Source organism: Perca fluviatilis, chromosome 12, assembly GCF_010015445.1.
Source record: "Perca fluviatilis chromosome 12, GENO_Pfluv_1.0, whole genome shotgun sequence".
NCBI lineage: Eukaryota > Metazoa > Chordata > Actinopteri > Perciformes > Percidae > Perca > Perca fluviatilis.
Window position 1 is genome coordinate 6,854,830 of NC_053123.1, and position 19,657 is coordinate 6,874,486.

Here is a 19,657-nt window from a genome sequence, read left to right on the forward strand (position 1 = left end):
ATGTAATTGAATCGAGGATTTGGAGGTGGGGGGCGTCATGATGTCATACGGCTTTCCCTCTTGCAGAACAAAAAAAAAGTGAATTAGCTAATGGATCAAGTTCCATCAAATCTGGGTGAGTGGAGATCACACCATGCTGGTTAAATAATCTGCTGCCACTTTTGATTCGCCTGCAGGGAAACAGATTGCGGCTCAGCTCACGACAAGCTCTGCAAAATGTCCACACACACACAAAAAAAACCAAAAGAGGGTGTTCTTACAGTTGATGTGCTCCACTTGGTGTCCCAACAATGCCAGTACACAGAGGATGCATGTGGCAGAATGTACATAGTTATGAAAGTTTTGTGTCTACTAATTAAAAGTGAATCTTTACACCTGATTCGAGATTTCAACAAGAGCACAGTGCTCTGGTTTAGCTGTCTGTTTAGTGCTGATCTGAGACAGATGGTGTGTTTCAAATAGGCCTGCAAAATGTCATGCCTCTAATGTCACCAGGTGATAATACACAACAGAGAGGAGATAAGAGGACAATGTAATGTCGTGCAAACAAGAAAGCAAAGGCTACAAGGCAGGAGAGAGGGAGAGCCACTATTGCACACCAGGTCTGCTACAGTATCTGAGCAGTTGCACTGACACACTTTCAGTATTCCATTGAATGAATAATGGAGGAAGAAGGGAGGGTTACGAGCATTTCCTCTTTCCTAATGTGGAAAGAAAATAAAGACGGGGAGAAAAGGCCACACTGTTAGGTGACGTTCTCTCAACAGTTTAGTTTAACAGAAGTGAATGCACAGTTTCAACATTATTTTGGTGCAGCCAGTCATCTAAATGTTACTCCTAATAGAACATGATCAAATTCATCAATCCTCGGGGGCGGGGGGGGGTCCTCTGAAATTTTTAGTGATTAATGAATTAGGTTGTACATATAGGGAGGTGGAAAAGCGCAGCGTGGGATAATGGGATTTTAAGTTTTCCTTTTTTCAGACCGGCCCCATTTCATTGACGTCCGTCTCCCACCCCTTCCCCCGTCAAACCCACTACCTAAGACGCTGAGCGCACGCCAGCGGCAGCAACCCGGGGAAGTGTTTTCTCAAGCTCCTGAAGCGCTCGCCTTCTTTTCTACATCTGCTTAAGCACACTCGGCTGAGTTCTCGCTGACTTAGCAGCCTCTTCTGCGAATGCTTCGGGAGCCGCACAGAAGAAAGTATAAAAAAAATAAAATAAAAAAAGAAGACAGCGTACGTACAGGAAAAGTGTTTTCTTTCTCGTCTGAGTTTAGGGGGATGAAATTACAAAGAAGAGACAGATGAGAGAAATTGAACATGGAGAAATATAAAAAGACATGCTTAGGAGTTTACAGCAGAGTTAACAGACTTGTTGCCCATGTAGTGAATCCCCAGCCTAATGACCTAAAAAAGATAAGAACTTTATATCTTAAATCTAGTAATATGCTGAGTCCCTGCTGCAGTGGCTTAAATACTTGTTCTAAGTTTAGTTTGTGAGTGTATACTCCCCTGAAAAGTGATTGCATAGATGTTGATTTCCTTGTCTCTTATCTTTTTGACACTTACATATTTTTGTATTGCCTCTAAGTGAATTGCTATGCAAGAATACTGTACTTTGATATTTCAGTTCCTTGCAGTCCAAAATGAAATCAAATAAAACCAAAACGGAATATATATAATAAATTTAGAATATAATAAAAGGACAAGTCCGGCAATATTCTGTGTTTTTCTTTCTAGGACAAATCCTATGAAAAGCCCGAAACAAAGATTGAATTGATCAACAGGTCTTCCCTGATTAGTTTATTCCTCTGTGCTGTAGAGCTCCATGGTTGTCGGGAAAACTATATAAAACACACAGTGTGCCACATCATTGCATCAGGTGACCTATTCCTTTTTAAAGGTGGAGTCTGCTATTCTGGAGAGAGATTGTTAATATTTGAACTCAACACCCATGTTGGCTTTGTATGAACTCTGGATCGTTTTCAGCACCCACAGAACGGACAACTAGCGGCCCGGGAGGAAATATTTGCTGAATTTGACAAAAAGTGTATTCGATTAGAATCACTGACTCAACTTTCAATTGCAAGCATGAACATGGGCACTGTACAGTAGTTTATTCAAAGTCAATCCTACAGTACATTCACCGTCCTGCTGCCTTAAATACTGCAGCTGAACCAAAGCTGTGGCTGAAAATAGTTCCCCACAGAGACACTATTATTTATTTATTATAGTTTTAAATAATGTTTGCCAGAAAAAACACAGCCCAGCTGTTTGGGGATTGTTTTAGAATTAAAAACAAAAGACGAAACTCTGTATTGTTGACCTGTTTTATAAAGATGTACGTCTTCAGTAATAAATGGGCTTGGGCCTGAGAGTCACAGACCGTAGGGAAGTATTAAGAGGTGTTCTGCATTGTTGGTTCTGTTTTTTTTTCTTCATGGGATTAGTTGACAATGAAAAAAATCTATGCATGTGTAGAATATCACAAGCTTTATCTTTTAAAGTGGTTTGTCTGTAATTAAAACAACCACATCAGTATACCCAGGACCATAAAAAAGGCAGTTGAAGTGGCATTTTATGCACTCTTCCAATGCACGTCCACGATATGAGCCGAATCACTAGGTAAGCATCTGCTGTGTCTGTTCCTGCCTCAGCCTCCAGCTGGGGCCAATCTGTTGGTCAGGTGTGGCTCGGTGGTAGTAGCCAAGGCCTCGCCAGCAGGCTGAGGGTGCACACAGCCCACATACTGAACGGGGCAGCTTATACTGCAGGGCTACCTAGAATATACATTTGATACAAATGATCCTTGTGGCAATTTATTGTAGTCATTTTGGAAATGATTCTATATAAAGCTGCACAATTAATCGCAATTGTATTGAAATCGCAGTATGGACTAGTGCAATATCCAAATCGCATTGGGGGCGCAATATTTGTTAAAGGCAAAATATGTGTCAAACCGTTCTGAACGAAGTATTGTGGTGCTGCAGAGACGTCACGACCTACAAATCCTATCCTACAGACTAAAGAAAACATCTTTGTTTGGTACAGATCCTTGCAAAAATCCCACTATAATCATTTTAATTTCTTTCAATCTTAATACTTTTCAATGAAAATGAGAATAAGGATAGAAAAACGATCATTCCCTCCAATATCGCGAATCATATTGCAGTCGCAATATCAGTCAAAATAATCGCAATTAGATATTTTCCTCATATCGTGCAGCCCTAATTCTATATCTAGAATGGCATTTGGAATGGAATGAAACGTTATTTAGAGACTAACCTTTCTCATTGCAGTAAATGAACAGGGACAGTGATGCGGAAATTATAATGCCAACACAGTGCAAATGGCCATCGTGCAATAACAACAGAACATGGATGGGGAAAGACATACTTTAGATGACAGATTAATGTTGTCATGATACCAAAATTATGAATAATACTACTGCCTAAATATCTCCATACCGATACTGAAAAGATACCATGTCAAAAAACTGACGCTATGGAAAACTATTTATGAATTACCAATTTTTAGTCATCATTAAATAAACAAGTTTACCTATGAAATAAATGAGGCAGTAAATATTTAAGTACGTGTAAATATTAATATATAAATGAGTCAATATAGTTCAATTAATAAATAAACAGTTTTTTATTTAAAAAAGGTTGTTTTTTACATCCAAATGAATGGGTTGGTTAGTGGTTATCTCACAGATTCAGACCAAAGCAACAGCACAAGAATTAGCTAGCCTAGTGGTTCTAGCCTGGCCTAATCTAGCCTAGCCTAGAATAGATAACCATGTGGTTCCTCCACCTGTCTCCCCGCCAGTGTTGGGCAAGTTACTTCCAAAATGTAATGCATTATAGATTACTAGTTACTGTCATTTGAGAGTAATTAGTTATATTACAATATATGTCTCTGAATTGTAATGCTTTAAACTACTTTTGCGTTATTTTTTAGTTACTTTCACCAAATAAGTATGATTTGTGAATTTCACCACGGGATCAACAAAGTCTCATCAGTTGTCTATAACAGATCTAGGGCTGGGTATCGTTCAGAATCTTTCGATCCGGTGCCAATTTCGATACCTCAGTTTCGATACCGATTCCTAACGATACTTTTTTCGATACCATATGTTTTAAAATCCATTTCAACATCAACAAAAATACATTAAACACAAAGCTTTTATTTCCACCTTAATTGTGAATCAAAACAGTTATCAAAATTAAAAAAAATCTGGTAAAACTGCTCACTCAGAGTAACATTAATAAAAGTGCCTTGCCTTGCAAGCTCAGCCTGTCAGTCAGTCATCAGGGCAGAGAAACCACCGTTGTGGCTGCTTGTAAGAGGAAGTGGAACGTCAACAGCACCGCGAACCGCTTCGGCTCGCCATTAATATCATATCGCAGCAAACGCTGTCGGCGTGAAGTTTTAAAAACTGTAACCACACTTGAAACCAACCGTGACTCTCTGTGACTTCAACAAAACTGCAGACAGTTTACTCCGTCCGCCCACCTCTCCGTGTGCGTATGTGTGTCGGTCGGAGCTCCGCTCTGTGTCAGTATGCAGAGAGGACAGATAAGCTTGCGCTTACACGCTAAGACGCTTTTGGAACCGAAATTTGGCACAGAAAGATAAAGAATTTTTCGATACTCATAGGATTGGGATATTTTTTTCGATACCATAAAAGTATCGACGTTCGGTACCCAGCCCTAAACAGATCATAGTTTATTCATAATATTTTGTATTAATGTGAATATGCAAAGTAAATATAAATATATAAAATAAATAGTGAAGTAAAACATAGGCTACAACTTGACTATGACTTGTGGTGGAGTAGAAGTATGAAGTAGGAGTAAATAAAAAGTAGTCAATTATGTAGTACCTTACAATTGTATCGAAGTATGGTATAGTTACTTTCCACCGCTGATAAAATGTAGGCTAATGATATTAGGTGTAGCAAGCCTAAACATTAATTCCCGACATGTTGTTATCTGTCAGCTGCTCGGACACACGGCTGTCCGCGCTGACGTATTGTTGCCTGTTGGGACACAGATGTTGTCCGTACAGTCTCTGGTTCTGGCTCTGACCACGGGAGCAGAGACAGGACAGCTCGCTTCAACGCAGCATAAAAACTCCTGAAAATAATGTCCATGTTGCAAATGTGTTTGTCTATGCAGTCCTCTCAACCACTGAATTCCAGCAACAGGAAATGACACTCACAGACCTTTCTCTGCCGAAATGTTTCACGGTGTCGGTGAATTCAAACACCACTAAATGTCGGGTTAAAATGCATTGTAATTCGCCTTACTGAGATTGTAACGGGTATAATTTTACCGGAATTGAATTAGTAATGCGTTATATTACCGCACTACAGCAATACATTACTGTAATTGCGTTACTTTTGTAACTCGTTACTCTATACGCTGCTCCCAGCTGCTCAGAGATTACTACGCCGGGAGGTTTGCCGATCCGGTGGCGAGTGGAGGTGGTCCAGGAGAGAGTGGAAAGGTAACCTAGCAGTGGGCAGTGAGGCGGAAGAACCGCAGGGTGCACAAGCTAGCTAATTCATGTCTCATTAGTGGTCTGATTTAAACAGTAAATTCATCAAATTCATTGCCCCATGTTGCTATTTTTTAAGCTACTGTAGCTGTCGTCATTCACGGAGACGGACCTTCGCTTCTCTTGAGAACTGAGATGAGTGAGATGCTGTAAACATTGGTAATTTCAGCTAAAAGGTTCTTCATAGATCTAGCCACCAGATTGATGATTGATTTAACCTTTAACATGGACAACATTTTCTTTCCGAGGTCCACCCGCCAGAGTTTCCCAAATTCTGTGGAAAACACTGTACTGGTACTAATAAAATGGGGAATTGTAGCGTTTTTAACCACGTCAAGCAAAGTGGTATAATTTGCTGTGATGACGGAAACAGCACTGTTGTGTAGGCTGTATGTGTGATATTTTGACCCCTCCAGGAGGACATTAGAGTGTACCAGGTACCCAGTAATGCATTAAATCCCACCGGAGGGACTTTCCCTGTGGTCCACAGTCTAGGACAATACACAGCCTTAGCTAACGCTCGCCAGCTTCATACAAGAAGTTGCGAGCGAGGACCCTACGCCGGGTGGATTATGTCTAAATAAAGCCTCGGCAGTGTATGAATCACTGTGTCACTGATCCCCTCTGCTTCCCAGACAACAGGTTCGCCTTCTGCAAGCTGTCATTGGCTTTCCACTCTTTCAAATGAAGAATAAAAGAGAGGGAGAAATCGAGACTGTGTGAGGGAGAGAGGGGAGTTGACGTTCATCACTCGAGTGCCGTGGCTTAGCCTAAGAGGCTTGAATAATCAGTATGTTAAGCTGTCAGGGTGTGCGCTCGCACCTACCACGCGCTTACAAACTCCTGGGCGCTTTTTAATCAAGCGAAAACGCTGAGAGGCAGTGGCGAGTGCCAAGAGCCCCGGCTAAGAGATGAGCTTTAGAATATCTGTTACACTTTCTCCTGACATCACCAGACGTGCGTTTTCACTGTAAGCTGCAGCTTTTTTTTCCTTTTCTTTAAAGAGGACACAGTGAATTTTTTTCTCCATGCTTTTTATTTAATGTGAATCATCATATTCAGTGTAACCACCTCATAGTACGCTGATTCTCTGCACATTCTACAAATAGATTCCACATTCACGGTGAATGACGGTGTAATCTACATTGTTTTGGTGAAATCCAGCCTACTGTGCATTTAACGTGTCGTGTGACCCACTGCACTATATGTGAGACCCCACTGTCAGCAGCAGTTGCCAGCATAGCTGAACTGTCAGTCTCATTTTGATTTATGTTCTGCCTTGGCGAAAACAAAAGCTGCGGTGTTTCTCTATTTACAGAATGTACCCTAATTTGCCCCATGCCAATAGGTTTTTGCAAGTATCATTCAAAACTCCATTTGAAAGTGCTGTTGAAATGTTGATTTAAAATTCTCCGCAAATGGTGCATTTTTCGTGCAGTTGTACAGTTTGAGAAAATGACTTTCTTGATCAGAAGCTAGTTTATAAATGCAGTGCTGTGTCACAGGTGATTCTCAGCACCTAAATGTGTCTGATGTGTCACATTCTGGTTTGTACATGTGATGGAAATCATCTGTCAGAGAAACGCGTAGTTTGGTGATCCCCTGACTGACGTTTTAGTTTTTATAATTAAATATTTTCACAACTACTGGATGCAGTTCCTTGAAATAGATGCCAAATGTTGCCATGCTAACACACTAAACTAAGATGGTAAACATTACTGAATGCTTGCTAAGCCGAGCAGCATGTCGGTATTGTCATTGTGACCATGTTAGCTATGACGGCTGGCTTTTCACTCCTCCCTCCAGTGTGGCCGTTCGGAACAACTATAATTATTTAGATTTTCCACGAGGTCAGACATGTCTTTCAAACTAGTTCTGAACAAGCATAAACTGACCCTTAGTCCTGTTACGAACTATCAAAAAAAAAAAAAAAACTCAGACAATTCCCCCTCGTCAGACCTAAAGGACAGTGGATTTGTGTCTTATTTTGTCTGCAGGACGGTGCAGACACATTTGCCAAACATTGTTGCAGACAGGATTAACTCTGTGCAGGGATGGGCGGGAGTAGGCATAAAATGTGGGTGCGCAGGTGGGTGCAGGATTTAAAAAACAGTCCAACACAGACATTTAAATAATTAATTACATGTTGCAGACACAACTATGGTGTGCGTGATGCTTCTTCGCCCCAAACTGGATTACAGTAGAGTACAGTAGATCAGTTTTGACTGATTTAACTCTATAACCTATCCTTAACCAAAACACTATGACTATTTGGAAATAGACCCAATATACAAATGCTTAGACACGTGTCCGATTGGATCCCAGCTAGAGTCAATTAATGAGCACATTCAAGCTCTGATCTAATGGAGAAATAACAACACAAGGCTAACACTCCTCCATGGGTATGTGCATAGTTCTTTGATCACTATAGCTCTCTTAACTCCAAGCCAACAATAACATTTTCTTGTCACCACTTGAACTGGTTCTCCAAACCCCCTGCATTAGCCGGTATAAAAATAGCACTAACACAGGGGGCAGAGGGGCTGCCTATTTATGACCATACGTCACCACCCAGAGTGATGCTAGGAAAGCAGCAGGGAAGGCTAAAGCCCTGTTCCTGCTCCACCTTTCCCTTCTCAACCCACAGCCGCTTCCATTTTCCCTCTCCCGACTCTTCATCCTCTCTGATTGATCTCGCAGCCCTTCACCAGCTTAAATTACATCAGCCGGTGGCTTTGCACAGAGACAGGAAGGCCCTCAGGTTTCACAGATCATAATTCTCTCCAATAGCTTCAACTTTTAAAGGTGCCATGTTTAATTTCAGCCACTGGCAATGCCTCACACCTCCAGCCCCTGGCATTCTGTTATGAATTATGACACGGCATAGATTGTTTTTGAAGTTTACAGCTCAGCTCAGTGACAGAGAACTGCTAACCAATTGAGTGAGTGTGTAGGAGGGTAAGAAACAGCCAACGGCCGCAGATGAGCCCAATGGATTGTTTGTATGTCAGCGTCTGATCAGCTGTGTGTTGACCCTGTGAGTGCATTACTGTACACACACACACACACACACACACACACACACACACACACACACACACACACACACACACACACACACACACACACACACACACACACACACAACATTCCACTAAAACGCAGTGCAAACCTTCAACAGTCATTGAACTCAAGATCAAGAACTTTTAAAAACAACACAGTGAGCTGTAAAGGCGCCAATGCGTGTAGTAGTCTGCTTTGTGTGTCAAACTGCCTTCCTGAGCAGAGTGACTGCTGGAGTTGTTCCGATACTGGGGGTGTAAATCACACGTTTTATCACAATATGATTTATTTAATTTATTTATTTATTTGACACTGGGGCAGTGCTCATTAATAAACTGCAAAGTAACTGTAAATGAGCCAGAGTTAGCTCAGCAGGCTAATTTTCAGCTGTTGTCCCTGGCCAGTTTTAAAATGGCAACCTAAAAAAATAAAAGGGTGACCAGTAAAAGAACGATAAGTATTTGATTCTCTTATCTGCATTGGCAACATATTCCAGTCTTTAGATGCTGTTACAGAGAACGCTGACTGACCAAAAGCACTCCTTTGAGTGGGAATGATACAGTCCCCTCTTGTGGTACGATATTATATTAAAATCTTAGGACAACAATACAATATTTACTGATATCACAAAGTCTGCCACGATACGATTTTGCTTCAATTCAGGGTCCTGCTACCGATACGAGAGGATGCATAATTTAAATTAAAAACAAGCTACTCCTTTTTAATGAAAAAGAATGAATATAAAGTGTGAATTTCAAAATAAAGGTGCATCTTAAAGATGATATGTATCGATATTTTCATTTAGTATTGATAATATTGGGTCACTCAGGATTGAATTAATACATCGATCAAGATTAATGTTACACCCCTAACCGATGCCAGTATCGGAAAATCCCTCAGGTCCTGCCTAAAATGCTAGTATCAGTATCGGCGAGTACGATTCCACGTAATTAAGCCCGGAAGAAAATCTCCTTCAAAGTAGTTTATTTATGTTCTTTTTCCGTCAAACTTGATAATGAAATAACGTTTTTGGCACTGATTTTCTGTATGTCATGAGCCAGACCATACAATGATAACAATCATATCACATCTGTACAGGGATAGTAGTATACAGCTTTTATAAAATTATAATTTACATATATTTTTGTCTCATTTATGTATTGTGTTGGGAAGGAAAAAATGGTATTGAAACATCTCTAGTAGCTACCACTCTCCAGCAATCTTTCTTTTCTTCAATGTAATGAAGCTGGAAAGTGTTCAATTAGCAGTAAAAAAAAGAAAGGAAATGCTAATTAGTGAATGTATCATTCCAGCAATCTACAGCTTCTTTAATGAAGCGCCGATTCAACAAGTGCAGGAGTAGTTAGCCGCCACAGTGAAGTCATTGAGAAGAACAGAGGTAGTGGCAAATCAGACAAGAACTAAAGGTAACAAACTCCTGGAATTTACTGTTTTGCAGTGGTGTAACAAGTTACATTATGTTGAATGGATTTTAAGATTACATAATACACTTTAACGCTGAGCTGTCACCTGATAAGCTGCTGTGCTACCGATGGTGTGATTGGTGAAGTTGGGTGGGAAGGGCGAGCCTTTGACCTTAAACAGCCTTAATCCAGCCATGACTACTAACTCAATAGCCCTTCTGTGCAAGGCTGTGCTATGCTGAGTCAGGAGGTCAGTATAATTAATCAGGTGATCAAATTGCAAATGTCAAAAGAATATGGTATAAAAACCAGACGGACAAATTATTTAGCAGGGTCATGTCATGTCTGCATCAATCTAAATGTACATGCCTAAGCAATGTGTCTAAAACATTAAGTAGGTGGAGATAAAGACATTACTGTATGCCAGAGAAGGGGACTACAGTTTGAGACTCGAACTCGAGTCAAAATTAAGTCGCACACACAGTGACTTCAGACTTGACTTGAGACTCGTCCTCAAAAGACTTAAGACTCGACTCGTACTCGAAATGCGGGACTCGTGAACAATCTTTATTTTTAGGAAATGTCTGATGAGCTGAATGTTATTCCCCTAACTGCGTGACCTATGACCTACCTACATAACACGTGATATGTAACGTACCTGCTGCGTACATGAGAAAAGACAACAAACATGTCGACGGCACCGGCAGCTGCTGGGTCATTCATCACAAGCTTTGGCTTCAAACACTGCATACAACAAGGGCCAAACAATAGAAGCACTGAATGCTAAATATGTGGTTTCAAGATATAAACGATTCTGGCTCAACCACATATCATTTTATCAGGCACCTGAAAACGCAAACTGACAGGTTAGAAAACATATTTAGCTCAGCATTGGCCATCTGACGTTAGCTTGTTTGTTGCTTTAGCCATGACCTATGCAGGTTAACTTGTTTGCTAGATAGATAGTTATGAAAAGTTGAACTTGTGGTTGTAGATTTACATAATAATTGACATCCCGCTGGCTGCAATGCTTTGAATTCCTTATATATAGCTATGCAGTGTTCTAAGCATCCTGGATGGAACGCAGTAGGGCAGACTAGAGACTTGACTTGGACTCTAGCTCAGAGACTTGAGACTTGACTTGGACTCTAGCTCAGAGACTTGAGACTTGACTTGGACTCTAGCTCAGAGACTTGAGACTTGGACTCTAGCGCAGAGACTTGAGACTTGGACTCTAGCGCAGAGACTTGAGACTTGACTTGGACTCCAGCTCAGAGACTTGAGACTTGACTTGGACTCCAGCTCAGAGACTTGAGACTTGACTTGGACTCTAGTGCAGAGACTTGAGACTTGACTTGGACTCTAGTGCAGAGACTTGAGACTTGACTTGGACTCTAGTGCAGAGACTTGAGACTTGACTTGGACTCTAGCACAGAGACTTGAGACTTGGACTCTAGCGCAGAGACTTGAGACTTGACTTGGACTCCAGCTCAGAGACTTGAGACTTGACTTGGACTCTAGTGCAGAGACTTGAGACTTGACTTGGACTCTAGCTCAGAGACTTGAGACTTGACTTGGACTCTAGTGCAGAGACTTGAGACTTGACTTGGACTCTAGTGCAGAGACTTGAGACTTGACTTAGACTATTGCTCAGCGACTTGTGAGCATCTCTGCTGTATGTTTGTTTATACTACGCATGTTCAGAGATGTACAGATTGTGGCTTTCGGTACGTTGATGTGTTATTGACTATATGAAGTTATGTACCTGCTCATAGCTTTCTCACTAAGAGACCTGAGGAGGGGTACAGATAGATATAGAAATCGAAAACAGCTCAAAGCGGCAACAGTAACTTTTGACCAATTACCCATAGAAATACCTGGCTATGAAAATTCAATAAATGTGATAAAAGAAATCTGAAAAAAATTCCAAATTCTAAGTCCAGCATCTGATATAACATAATAATAAACAGCTTGATAATAATAGTTGAGTCTCTTGTGTGCAGACATTGCTGTGTGACTCATTGGAAAGGCAAACAGAACGGCAAACAACCTTAAAGCAATTAAAAAGCCAATAAAAAGTTAAAGCGGGTTTTTATTTTGACTCTTTAATCTGATTTTCAAATGTTCTAATATTAAAAAGAAATGTCTAATACGTTCCAAGATTTTTGTAATTATATTTTATAAAATAATCAACATTTAAGATATAGCTTTCTATAATTGCTCTAAATCATGTTCTTTGTTTTTCTGAACGGTGTTGGTATATTCAACATTTTGGGCTTCAAATTGTTTTAGATTATTTATGGCCACATTATGGTTGTACTGACGTTTCGTTCATACTCATTTTGCAGCAACTCAATCTTTGGATATGTGTAATTTTGTTTACAATTTTCAGTTCACCAAACTTTAATTCATACACAGCATGAAACTTTAATCTAGCCTATTAAAAGGTTATTCTTTGTAAGTCCTATTGTGGAAAAGTAGATGCCAGTTAACAGTTAGTTCTCCAATATATTATGTCTAAAGTCAGCACACAACAGACCAAACACAGAAATTCCTCTGCAGCCATTTTGTCTGCGTCCATTTGCCCTCCATCATTCTGAGACAGGCAGTCAGTGTCAGTGGCCTTTTTCACACTGAGCCAGTCCCTACCCAGGAAACCCCGGCACACTCTGTGCCCTGAGCCAGGCCAGCGGGAGATCCGGAACGGCTCGAAAAAGGGCCAAGGCACAAAGGGGCCAGCTGCTTGCAGAGCATTGGCTTTACATAGAAGGAAGCAGGGCTTACTGAATATACTGGATGCATGTAATCCATCTCTTTGTAGTGTGGTTGTTCCAAATGACAAATAAGCAGTGGAAACAGGAATACTTTGAGAATTAATTTTGAGGAAGACGTTCCTAGAGAATACAACACATTAGGGCTGCACAATACATAGTTTTTTTCATCGTCATCGTGATATCAACCTGCGCAATAAACACATCGGGAAAGGCTGCGACATATCACGACAGACACAGATTGTTTGTGTTAGTTGAAAGACTATCGGTAGAAAACTGCACTTTAAAATAAAACTGCCGTTTTTTCTTCTTTTTTTTTTATTTTATTTTTTATTCAATTCAATGTTTAATTTGTTCCATAAAAAATTTTGGAAATGATTTCCTTTCATTTGTTTGTTTCATTTGTTAAATTCAACAAGCAATTTGTTTTATGTTAGCAGAATACTGAAAGCAGCCGAAATGCAGAACTAAGATCACTTTAATATCTGTTTATTTATCGCAAGTAATATTGTTACCGCGATATTCAACAACGTTATCGCATATCGCATATTTTCCTCACATTGTGCAGCCCTAATTAACATGTAATTACGGAGGATTCATTGAATAATAACGAGCAAGTAGCCTGCGATCAACGGAGTCGTACGCCATCCCTGTCTTCATCCCTGTCTTCTCTCAGTGACATTATTTGAGAAACAAAAGCTGTCCGCTCCCATTTCATATGCTGCTACATTTGTGTGTTTTGCTCAAATCAGTTCCCAAACCTTCACAACACCTAGTTCCCCCAAACTGACATGTGTGGCATTATGTGATGTGAAAGTGTAAAACTGGGGTGACATGGCGAGCCACACTCATTGTCTGCATTAACTGCACACAGCTCAACTTAAGCTCAAAGCAGTGGCTTACGAAGGCACGCAAAGGCACGAGCAGGAGTGTGCACAACACATCACCGAGGCTCGTAAATATCTCATTCTACAAGGGATTTTTATGTATGCATTCTTATGTGAGCTTACACTGAAAGAGTTGACGTGCAGTAAGTGCATTAAATATGCCTGCATCAGAGCTGCTGGGCTCATGTGTGTGAAAAAAAAAAAAAAGACAACTTATGTTTGGAGAGCAAAGCCATTTTCTTCTTTCGTAGTTTCTTTAGTTCTCTCAGTGTCATTTATACCTACATTGGCAATCCTCTAAACCCGGACTATGTTACTTACAGCATGGTGATTAGCGATATTAGGCGGTTAAGGTTTTTGACATTAAGTGGTTGGAGGACTGAATGATTTTTTTTAAGTGTTGAGAAATAATTTTCCTTTTGAGAAATACGGCATCTGTTGATTCATGAAAATGCGTCATTCGCACAGTACTCTAATAATCTATAGAGCTTTGCATTCAGCCTGGACTCTGTTGAGGTTCTAATGGCTCCTGCTGTATCAACATGCTCTTTGTGATGATACATGGAAACTCGAGTGCGGGTTAATACAGGGAGGATGAGCAGTTGTGACTTTGGCTGAGGGCCAGCTGAGCATCTGAGAAGTAGTGCAGGCAAAACACCTGCATGTTTCTTCATGTAGTAAAAACACCCAATTTACACGTCCTAATAAACTAACAACCAAACACCTGAATGCACAAATATGTGACATCATAAATACGCAATTCACTGATTTATAGTCAAAAACATCATAAATATGCAAAATCAAAGTGACTTTCAGAGTTAGATTTTAAGTGCCAAGGATTTCTGTTTTTTTTTTGTTTCATTCAGCTGTTCCACACACACTATCACAATAAAAGCCTTTCAGTGAAAGCTGCTATCCCTCGAGGCAGCCCTGATGGGAAGACCCTCATTCCCAGGATGCTTTGTCACAGATGCTGTTTTGTGTAAATTAGAAAATGATGATCACAGAAAGAAAGGTCAAACTATCTAATAGAGGTCTCTTTTTATTTTTTATTTTTTTTTGAAAGTCACACAGATCTTACTATGATTGCATAATGAAAATAGTATACAAACATACAAATTGAGATGCCTTAAATAGGGCAGGATACCTGACCTGTGATTGGATAATAAAAACGTGTTTTTAAATTGATTTATCTAAAGACTTTGGAAGAATAACATTAACGCTCATAGCTTGGCAGATATTTAATTTTTTTTTGCCATTTACCAAATTTAAATAATATGATAATACAATATGTGATTAAAAACCTCATTTTTGTCCACATTTGCTCCTCAGTCATATGTAAACATTAAAACCATACCTCCCTCCTCACAAAAACGCTCCAAAGAAACAAAACGCCACACAAGGAGAAGCATTTCCTCAGTTGTTGACATTGTTTTAAGTTCCAATTTTCAGATATGATAGAGTGGCTTTAAAATCTCGGGGCTGGTAGTATTGATGTCTAAAGCACTTTAGCAGTATCTCTGTCTCTCTCACAAATACACACACACACATGCACACGCACACACTCTCCACTTCCCCTTCCTGATAAAGTACAGGATGTGCGGATGGAGAACTAAGCAGTTTATTTTTTTTCTTTTTTTTTTTTTTCGTCTCCTCTGCTGTTGCCAGGAATGCTTTATGGGCCATGTTAATATTGGCGTTCTCCTGCTAGAAAGATTGCTTGATTCAATCAAGCAAGTCACTGCCTTGTAAAGTCATTACACTTTGTGCAATGTCATGCGTTCTGGAGCCAGTGGACGGTCCTGTGTTCTGTCCCGGTATCAGGGAAGTGGCCTAGCGAAAGCACGTGTGCCTGTCGCGTCAGCACCTATAAATAGCCATCACCCAACGAAACATAAACACTTTTCAAAAAATCAATTAGGGATGCGTTTTCCGTAACCAAAATACAGCATGTTGTCCTTCTCAACTTGTGCTCCGGGCAGACCTTAAAATAAAAGACTTGACTCACTTTCCCACTGAATTTGCACACGCTGAAAAGCCGGAGGGTATGAGATTGCAAAAGACACGAGGAGAGAAGATGAAGAGATTGTGGGGTGGAGAGGGAGGGGGGAAGTTGATATCAGGGCAGAATATCAGAGGAAGAAGAAAAATACAGTGACCTCGCTGATATCATCTCCTGCAATAGTGTCACTTTTCTGAGAGGGACAGAAGCGCTGCAGGGAAAACTTAAAACATGCATACAGGAAAGATGGAGAGTCCAGAGACGGAACAGAGACAACTGAGCATGAAGAAAACAAAAACAAGAGCAGGAGAGGTGGGAAGTACTTTTTAAAGCCTCAGTGCCGGCTGAAAAAAAGCAGAGTCTTACCTGCTCAGAGGTTCTGGTTGGTGGGGCGGAGAAGTGAGGAGAGTCAAAGGGTCCCGGGGTGGTCTGGGTGGTAGAGGGGTCTCGGTCCAGGCTCGAAGCAGGGCTGGAGGGTGGTCCAGGAGAGGGGAGGAAGGATGGAGTGACAGGGAGCAGGGAGACGGGGAGGCTAAAGGGGGGAAGAAGAAACGCTGCTTGCCTTTCCCTCCCTTACTCTCTCTCTCTTTATCTCTTTTCTCCCACCAACAAACACACACACACACACACGCTCGGAGGCAGACACCAGAACCCCGAGTCACTCAGATAATAGGCAGAGAAAGAGTCTTTAGATTTACACGCTCTGCCACGGGGGGAGGGTGGGGTAAGATCTCCTCCCACTCTCCTCTAGGCAGCCAATGGGAGGTGGCAGAGAGGTGTCCAGGCAGCCAATGAAAGGGGAAGCAGCCGGTGCCTTGCCCAAGCCAATAAGTGCAATAGCTCATAGCCAGTTGAAATAATTACAGTACTGAGGAAGGGGAATAGTGGAAAAAAGCGGTCCCTTTTTTTTTTGAAGGACGGACCAAGCGTTGCAGTCCAGCCAGTGAGTGTGATTTAGGGCTGCAACAGACATTAGAGTGATTAGATTCCGGGCCACTTAACCCGGCCCGACGTTACTGCATGCTGCTCTGCAGACCCTGCAGCCACACTGAAAAAGAGGCTTCCATCAGCTGGAGTTTGAGAATTACTCATGTTTGGTCAAACGAGCCACACATGCATGCAAAGGCAGGAACACATGCATGTGTTCACATTCACAGGCTCTCACACACACCCACTTAATCAATTCCCTTCTGCCACGTACAGTACATTTACACTCGGCGTTCTCCTACTGCGCTCATCAACAACAGAGAAGAAGAACCGAAGTGTGAAATGCCATCCGGCGTTGTTGCTCCTATGTTCACTGAATAAGCATGCTTCACTTCCACAAGTCTTATTTTATTTTCCCCCCGCCCCTGCTCAATCGATGGCTCTGGCAAGCACCCAGCGTGATAAATGATCAATGGGTGAACTGTCAGGTTGAGGAATGAAATGCACATCACCATTTCACTCCTCGTTCTGCACAGTGAAGTGAAGGAAACACCAGTTGTTGTTTTTTTCTTTTACATCAAGAACAGTGCAAAGAAGCAGCACTTTTCCGTTGTTCTTTTTGTCATCAAACGCAGCTCGGCGACTTGCTGAAAGGTAGATTTTTGTCAGGGATTCAGGGTATTCTCAGGGGCCGCCAGCTGTGTTTTATTATATTTTGCTGCAAGTCTCAGCGTTTTTCTCCATGATGTTCACAAGCTCGAACAAAAACTTAGTCCCCAAGGAAAATTATCCATTCATTTACCGCTGTTCAGAGTGGAGGGGGGTTAGAACCTATCCCAGCATGCATTGGACAAGAGGCGGGAGTAAGCCCTGGACAGGTCGGCAGTCTATCACCGGGCTTACACACATAGACAAACACCGTTATTCTCCCCTATGGCCACTTGAGTGTTTTCAATTGACCTAACCTGCATGTGTTTGGGATGTTGGAGGAAACCTATGCAGACATGGCGCATAAATACAAACGAATGGCTGCAGTTAGACAGTGGTTTCCAGGGAACACTAGTAGTTAGTAGTAGTTCTTTTCTGCCATGTCCTCTCTTGCTCAAGATCCCTTGCATGAATAAGACCTGAATATGTTGCTGCCACTCAGCCTTGCTTCCAATTTGTCCCAGTGGCCACTCGTGGAATTGCAGCGTAAATTCCCCTGCGGCCCAAAAATAATTTTCCCCACAGACCACCGTTATGAAAGAGACATCTGTAAAACTGTTGACAGGACACCTCGAACTGCACACAAAGGTCAATTATAACACTTTCTATTATGAATTTTGAGGTTTTATATTTGTAAAACTTTCCTCGATACGAGAAAAACGATTTAACTCGCGGGTGGGGCCCAGCGGGAGAAACACTACTGCGCATATTCCAGGCCCCAGCGCTTAGTCTTGCAGTCAATTTTGGTGCCATTTTGGGATCCGGTATCCAGTTAATGTAATACATCCATGGCATGTTCAGTGGGCCACATACCGCCGGAAGTAAACCCAGAAGCTAGAAGCTTTTTTGGCGAGTCCTGTTGGACTGAATAGGAGCCATCTTTGGGGCCGGTGTCCAGTTCTTATAATACATCCATGATCCCTTGCCAAACTTTAATCTGAATAGGCTTGACAATGTCTTTTATCATTTTCAGACATGGAGTACATGCTACAAATATATGGAATATTGCTGGCTTCATGTATCCGTTAAAGTGATGGCTTTTCGGTATTCAAACATAGGTCTTTATTTCATAAATGTCCATCACGGCTTTATTCAGACATGACCGGACCGTTCCAGAAATAACCATAATGTTAATGTGACCTGGTGAGTGGAGAGGGGACAATTGCACAATGGAACAGGGGGATTCCTGTCTGATCACGTGCTGTATGTGAAGCATTTAGCTGTTTTTCTTTTTATAATTTCATTCATGCATTTTTTGGGGAAAATTTAGGGAGGGACACTGACAAATATATTACAGCACTCCTAAAGCAGAGAAAATGTGGATTTTCTCTTTCTCTCTGTGGATTTAACTCTGTGCTGCTGAAGCCTTTACATTAATCTGACAGGATTCATTTCAGACTTCTTTATATTAAAGTAACTCAGCTTTTTATTATTTTGAATTCCTATTTGCATTTAGATGAGACATTTCTTTTATGCAATAGTTACAGCTCCATTCCACAATCCTAAATAAAACAAATATTGGATTCATTTTTATTCAGTATTTTTTTATACTACAAAATCATCAGCTGTGTGAAGAGTTTGGAGGTTAAAGGTGCTATTTCTTTACCAAGGTAAAACCGTTGCATGTGTAGGGCCTGCAGATTAACGCATTACTCCCTTTTTGAATGATCTTTAGCAGGGGCCCTGAGAATCAATGAGGATGTCAATACCTGAGTGCATTATAACACGGTTGGATATGCACAGCACAAGTGTTGCATCAAACTGTCAGTTTAGCGGAGAGTAAAATCCAGAAGTTTGTCTTTCTGTGAAATCGATGTCTGATATGGCCAGACAGCGGATGCATGAGAAAGAATATCCCTCGACAGTGGTCCTTACTGGAGGGTTGCCTTGTATATTGGCGTCTAAGATTAGACATACATGCAGGCAGGCAGGGTTTTCCCTATCATTATCTATCATTATAAGGCTTAGGCGTAGCACCCACGCCGTTTGTGGCACCACCTTTAGTCAAATGACTGTAACTAAAAGACTTTTCTCAGATCGAATGGTTGTAGTTGGTCCCAAGTGGACTTATTTAGCTTATTTAACTTATTTAGTTTTTTTTTTTTTGTTATCTGCTCTATCTTTACCAATGTTTTAGACACAGATATGGTAATAATATTGGTCCAAAATGATGTGAAATTGTTTAGTTTTTTTTTTTACTGAAAAACATTTTCTTGAGGGGGGAACCCTAACCCCCCACCAAATACGTGCACCTAAGTCTTCCACAAATATAGGGAAACCACTGGCAGGTTTCCTAATCGGGAAAATA

At 41.1% G+C, this 19,657-nt stretch overlaps 1 protein-coding gene across 6 annotated transcripts in view; it reads right to left on the reverse strand.

The window, feature by feature from the left end:
• The window catches only part of pcbp3 (poly(rC) binding protein 3), an 88,767-nt gene extending 72,384 nt beyond the window's left edge, over window positions 1-16,383 (reverse strand). For all 6 annotated transcript variants that reach the window (XM_039817573.1, XM_039817579.1, XM_039817578.1 and 3 more), the window contains exon 1: window positions 16,081-16,383. The gene's annotated coding sequence lies outside the window, so the exon portion shown is untranslated. The remainder of the gene's footprint in view (window positions 1-16,080) is intronic.
• Window positions 16,384-19,657: the final 3,274 nt, after the last annotated feature.